Source organism: Nannobrachium achirus (genome assembly GCF_963921795.1).
Source record: "Nannobrachium achirus genome assembly, chromosome: 12".
Taxonomy (NCBI): domain Eukaryota; kingdom Metazoa; phylum Chordata; class Actinopteri; order Myctophiformes; family Myctophidae; genus Nannobrachium; species Nannobrachium achirus.
In genome coordinates, this window is record NC_137832.1 from 42,522,044 (window position 1) to 42,529,543 (window position 7,500).

Here is a 7,500-nt window from a genome sequence, read left to right on the forward strand (position 1 = left end):
TCCCTCCCCCTCCTCCACCGTTTTCCTCTCCTTCATTCCACAATTCCACCCAGTATCCCCGCCACTCCCTCCATCCCTCATCTCTCATCCATCCATTTGCATGGCAGCTGGCCCCTCATCCTCTGATTGTGCTGACGGTGCTGCTGGTTGCAGGTTGAGTACCGCTGCCTGCACAGCGTGTATGCACACACCACAGCTTGTTGTCCATTTCATTCTGTCTGCATTCTCTCCCTCTCTTGCTCCTTGTATGTCTTTGTGTCATCCCCCACCACTCATGTCTGTCCCATCTGTAGCCTACTTGTTGATCGACGCTAATCATGCTATCCAGATCTATGTTTGTTCATGTGTACAAGTTATTTAGATGTATTGTCAAAACAACTGAAGCTATTAGTAGAGTTTCCGGAGCAGGACCACACCTCAATCACGCTACTTCTGTTCTCCTATAAATACACACCTAACCCTCTCACTTCCCTCTCACTCTCGCATTCTGCGCAACTCCCTCCCTCCCACCCTGTTCTCTTCCTGTTTTCCCTCCCTATACCCTCCGTGGCGCTCTGTGGGGGGCTGTCGTGCCTGGGTGAGACAGCGAACTCCCCACCAAGCTACTCCACAATGCAAACGGAAGACCAAAGCAATCAAGCCTTGGACAAATACAATTAGTTTCTCACGAGAATTCTGTTAAACATATCTTGCAGATGGTTTGAATGCTTTATTAGCAGCTCGCCACCTGCGTACAAGGTCTACTAAAAGGATTTAAACCCAAGAAAGCACAACGGCTTGTTTACATTGGGGTCCTACCATCCTTTGGTACTCAATTCATTACAAAAAAGGTGTGTTTATTGCTAAGGAAGTCTACTTAAATGTATGTTACTGTAGCTAGCAATAGGTTTGAGGTCTATCTGCTATCACTTACATTGTAGCACCTATTCCTTTATATTTACTGTGCTTACCCTTTTGTTTTCTTATTTTTGTGAGTAGCCACAAAGAGTCGTTTTATCAATGTTTTCTTCCAATGTAGTTGTTATTCCAATGAATCCCACTACATGTATGTGTTGTACCACTGCTGTTGTACCCAGGGACGTGCTGGGCCCCTGATTCAGCCCGGGAAAAAGAGGTGGAGAGGCCCTCATTGCGTGCTAAAGAGAGAGATCTCTCTCTATAGCGCTGCTGCTACTCAAAGATTTGCCATTTCAGATCATGACAAGTGACAAGCCAGTGGGCCAATTGCATGAGTTATATTTCGTCGTTGTCGGGTGGAAACCTTGTATGTCCAAAACCCTTTGTTTTGTATTTATCATTTTAAAAATGATTTAAACTAGTGAAAACAGCCGATCTACAAGCACACAACGCCTCACGGTGCGAGGCGTTGTGTGCTTGTAGATCTGCTGTTTTCACTACTTTTGTGCAAACAGTTACATTTTTACTTTTGTAAATATAGTTGAATTTTTTCCTAATGGCCGGCCTGGACCGTCCGGGAATAAACCCGGGCCGTTCGGGAGTTGTCCCGCTTTTCCCAATGGCCAGCACGTCCCTGGTTTGTACCCTACTGGCTCACCTGCCAGTGTGGAGGACAGACCGGGAGGACACAGCGCCTCCTCTGTCCTCCTCCTCCTCCTGTTGAACACCCCACCGGCCCAGCTGTAGGAGGTGCTAACGCAGCGACACATTTCCCCTCCCTGCCAGGCGTCCCCCCCTCTGAACACAGCCATTGTGTTTGTGTTAGAGCTGCTCGGCAAGCTGGTATGCTCCACGATGCTTTCACACCGCTCTATAGACTCCATGATGACGGACAGGTATTTTACCCCTGCGCTTCCCTGAGCACCGCGTCTTACTCTATGTAAATCGCTCTGTCTGGATAAGGTAAATTGTGAATTTAAATCTGTTTGTGTACAGTACACACTTAATTCCGAGAGTGTAAAAATGGACCCCACGGGTCCATTTTGACATCTCAGAGTTTAATTAGAGGTAACACTCCTTTCAATACGTAGTTCACTGTCAGATAAACACACACAGGCACGCACGCACACACGCACACACACACACACACACACACACACTCTCTCTCTCTCTCTCTCTCCCTCTCTCGCTAACTCTCTCCCTCTTTCTTTCTTTCCATCTCCTGAGGCTTTTATCACACCATTCCTGGGCTGCTCTCAGGATGTTAAGTGTCTTCCTGGCTGGCGAAGATAGTAAAGAGAACACACACACACACACACACACACACACACACACACACACACACACACACACACACACACACACACACACACACACACACACACACACACACACACACACACAGCGAATGGAAAGGTAAGTGAATCAGAGTAGCACTGTGAGACCAGCACTTCCCCCCGATGGACCTTGTCAGTCGTTCCAGATAAAGTCCTTCATATCAGCCTCTTCCTGCTCTCATGTGTGTACACACACACACACACACACACACACACACACACACACACACACACACACACACACACACACACACACAAATGTTCTGATTAGTTTGCTAAATGAATCCAGAGAGTTCATTGTCTCCACCAGCCGAAGGCATGGGGTAGAGTATGTTTTCCCCTCCGTCCGTCCGTGTGTCCGTCCGTGCGTGCGTGCGTGCGTCCGTCCGTCCGTCCGTGCGTCCTCGCAGTTTGTGAGCACCTAATCTCAGTCGCCGTTGGCCCGGACGCTGCCAAAGTGAGCACACACACTCCCTGGATGCCAATCTAGAACCTCTGCCCTAAATTTTTCAAATGGGCCTTTTCTAGCGCCACCTAGTGGCCGATGTTCGCAAAACACATTTCGGTGCACTACTCCTACAGATTTTGGCCAAAAATCCTACAAATCGGTAGGCAGTATCTCGACAGTCATGTGATCGACACGGATCTGTCCGATTTTGCATATTCCATCCTGATTGGCTAAGATTGGCTTCCAGAGTTTGTAGGATTGAGCCGTTTGGAACAAAATGCCTCAAATCCCAAACGCAAAGTGCAATCATCATGAAATCGCACACACACGTTCCCACTAGGTCGAAGAAGAAATGCCACTTAAAATTTTTGAAATCAGCCTCATGGTGGCGCTATAACAGGCCGATTTGTGGTTTTACCTATAACTCCACCGATCAGTTTCAAACTTTGTAAGCGCACTCCCTAGAGGCTAAGGATAAACCTTTGCCCTGCATTTTTCACATCAGTCTTTTATAGCGCCACCTTTGGGCCGACTTATGTAAAACACATTTTTGGATATTACTTGTTCAGATTTTCTCCAAAAATAACACAAACTAGAAGCAGTGCTCTTCCGAGCACAGGTCTCCACCAGGCCGTGTGTCCTGGTGGTGCTACTGTATAATAGGCCAATGTAAAAAGGGTGGCATATGTTCTTCACCTTAGATCTTTCATGGCAAGCGGACGCTTCATGCATGATTTGAAGGATTGTGTTCCAAAAATGTGTTTTGCTAAAGTCTACCTGCTGGTGGCGTTATAACAGGCCAATGTGAAAAAGGTAGAATTTGTTCCTTGACCTAGTGGGAATATGTGTGGCAAATTTCACGGTAATCGCAAGCTGCGTTGATGATTTGAGGCATTTTGTTCAAAAACGGAGCAATCCTGCAAACTTTGGAAGCTAATATTAGCCAATCAGGATGGAATATGTAATTTCAAACGGATCGGACTTGATCACATGACTATAGAGATACTGTGTAACGATTTGCGTGATTTATGGATAAAATCTCAAGGAGTAATATCCAAAAATGTGTTTTACATAAGTCGGCCCAAAGGTGGCGCTATAAAAAGCTGATGTGAAAAATGCAGGGCAAAGGTTTATCCTTAGCCTCTAGGGAGTGCGCTTACAAAGTTTGAAACTGATCCGTGAAGTTATAGGTAAAACCACAAATCGGCCTGTTATAGCGCCACCATGAGGCTGATTTAAAAACATTTAAGTGGCATTTCTTCCTCGGCCTAGTGGGAACGTGTGTGTGCGATTTCATGATAATTGCACTTTGCGTTTGTGATTTGAGGCATTTTGTTCATAACGGCTCAATCCTACAAACTTTGGAAGCCAATCTTAGCCAATCAGGATGGAATATGCAAAATCGGACAGATCCGTGTCAATCACATGACTGTCGAGATACTGCCTACCGATTTGTAGGATTTTTGGACAAAATCTGTAAGAGTAGTGCACAGAAATGTGTTTTGGGCACATCGGCCACTAGGTGGCGCTAAAAAAGAGCTATTTGAAAAATTTAGGGCAGAGGTTCTAGATTGGCATCCAGGGAATGTGTGTGCTCACTTTGGCAGCGACCGGGCCAACGGCGACTGAGATTAGGTGCACACAAACTGCGAGGACACACGCACGCACGCACGGACGGACGGACAGAGGGGAAAACATACTCTCCCCCATGCCTTCGGCTGGTGGAGACAATCAGTACACAGTATCTCTATAGTCATGTGATCAAGTCTGATCCGTCTGATATTTCATATTCCATCCTGATTGGCTAATATTAGCTTCCAAAGTTTGCAGGATTGCTCCGTTTTTGAACAAAATGCCTCAAATCATCATTGCAGCTTGCAATTACCGTGAAATTTGCCACACATATTCCCACTATGTCAAGGAACAAATGCTTCCCTTTTCACATTGGCCTGTTATAGCGCCACCAGCAGGTAGACTTTAGCAAAACACATTTTTGGAACACAATGCTTCAAATCATGCATGCAGCGTCCGATTGCCATGAAAGGTCTAAGGTGAAGAACATATGCCACCCTTTTTACACTGGCCTTTTATACAGTAGCACCACCAGGACGCCTGGCCTGGTGGAGACCTGTGCTCGGAAGAGCACTGCTTCTAGTTTAACTCTGAGATCCTTTACAGGTTTTAATGTGAAGGAAAGCTCAATCATGGCTGTGAATTTCTTCTAGACGTATTCTTCTTTAATGGATGTATTGTCAAGAACAGTGACTTCATGAGTAAAGTTCCATACACTGTATACACTATAGCATCATAAAATCATTGTAGTTTTATTCTCCGCTTTAAAAAGCTCGTACATTTGATCCTTTCGGTGAAGAGATTTGGTGTAGAGTGAAAAAAGGAGGGGATCAAGTATAAACCCCTGGGGGTCTATTGCACACATTGATCTGCACCCGTAGCTTTGTCTATAGCCTATTACAACTATAGGGTTTAAGTGGTTACTCTGCAGTCTGGAGCAGGGGTATGAAAGGTCCTGTTCCACTGGTGATAAGAGAGATGTTGAGCTAAATCTCAAGGCACCGCTGCCATTCACTATTAGTTGCTTATTGTCACTGTCGAAATCCTGGATCTGCATATTTTATTTGTTTATGTTTTTTCATAAATTAATGGTCTGTTTCATGCTTTGTTGTGTGACATTGTTGCGCAAAAGTATTGAAAATATACAAGCTATACCTTAGTTGCTCTTTTTGCTCTTTCTGATGTTGAAAAAGATTATCACCCGCTGTAGTCTGCCGGTTGGTTTTATAAACATTTAACCAACGTATAAACAAGAACTTAATTAAATTACGTTAAATTAATTAATAACTATAACGGATCAATATAGGAACACAGTTTTTTTTTTCCTCAACTTCATCACAAAAAAGGGAGTGTTTTGGACATGCCGTACGAGGTTTCAGCCCAACAGCAACGCTTTGATGGCAGATGGGAACCAGCCACTTCTATTGCAGAGCAGGGCCATTCTGGGGTAGTGTGTGTGAAGGCCATGCAGTAGCCTGAGGTGGATGTCTGGTGGCGCTTGTCTGGTTCAGGGGCCTCCCGGGCAGGCCTGAATCCCAGAGTGGGTCGCTACCCCTTGGCAATGATTTGAACGTACGCTACCCCCCCACACCCCTCTGCAGCAGATGGTGGAGGACTGGCCACCAACTGAATGCATGGAGTGTTTCCTGAAAAACAACAGATAAATAAATGAAAACACGAGTGTACGGTAGAGGAACAATGAATAAAACATGTAGCTGTGACTCCTGTTTGACTTCACTATTTTGACATATGGTTGTTTTTCTTGTTTTTCCAAGCAACATATAAGAAGCTTCCCCACCTCAGAAACATGACCTTATGTTTGGATTTTTTTTTACATACACACACATAGGATCTACTGATTTTGAAGTGGGAGAAGATGTTTTTGAATGTAATGGTATATTTATTTTAAAACAGTATTCGATGGAGAGTGCCTGGTCATGTGGGGTGAGAAATAAAACAAAGTGAGCTGGGTTCAAATGCACAGGGTTCAAATTGTTTTCCCAATCTAAAGGTTCAAGAAAAAATCTAAGGGGGATGTATAGGATCGTGAAATAAATACATAAAATCAAAGCAGGCAAAGCAGAGCAGGGACTTATACCAAGGAGCATATGCTCAGGGAAAAAAGTAGCTTTAATCTGCTGCTGTCATAGGGTCACCAAAGCCCTGTTTTTGGCAATCCCAGAAATGCTGAACCTGTCAGAGAATGACGTCTCCTGAGGCATAGGCATACAGCCAGCGTCTAAAAACACCACACGACACAGCCAAGATGGTTGAAACAAACAAAAGGTCGCTATTACTATACTATTGCAAACGATATCAAATAAACTAAACTGAACTGTTTAAAAAGAGAAAAAATAAGCTCTGCAGGGATCGGTGGCTCTAATAGACGGCAGACGGGTGCTCTTTGGTGATACAGGTCAGAACATATGAACAAAAACTGTTTTTTTTTCTTCAAAGAAGTACTGCTTAGCTCCAAAATGGTGTGGACTGCAGACCAAAGAAAATAATTCCAAGGCAATATACAGTAGCTATAAGGATTTATTTTCTGAGCAAGGTAACAAGTTATGACCAACACGTATCGACCTCTTCATCAGCTTTTTTTGTTAAACTGAGAAATAAGATAAGATTTGTGATGTTCAAAATGATTCCAACTTTTTCACAGATCTACAATCTCTCAAGCTTTGTAGATCAGCCATTTTCAAATATAAGTATAAATTAGGGTAGAAGTGTTTTTTGGTGTCTTTGGACCAACTAGAATATATTTCGAACCTTTCTTGGTTAATTGGGGATTACACAGAAAGACTGCATTAGCAGCCTTACACCACTGACATGCTGCTGTAGTAGGCTATACAATATCTCACAAAATGTGTGCGTACAGCCGGAGCCACACAATACAAGCGTGTTCCCTTAGGGATTCACATATGGCTCTGACGCACGCTGCACATTAGCTGATGGAGCGCGTGGTTACAGCACCTCACGCTGTGCGAATGAGAGGTAATCATGCGTCTTGCCAGGCGTTCTCCGTCATGCTCCCAGTGTTACTTACACCTCACGCATCCTCGCTGCCGAGCGCCTCATAAGGCTAGAAGAACAAACATGTTTGGTTGAGAAAGAAGAACATTTAAAAGTTAACACAACACAACACAGCACGCACGCACGCACGCACGCACGCACACACACACACTCACACACACTCACTCACATCCGCACAAACAACATTGGCCTACACACTGCACACATATTTAT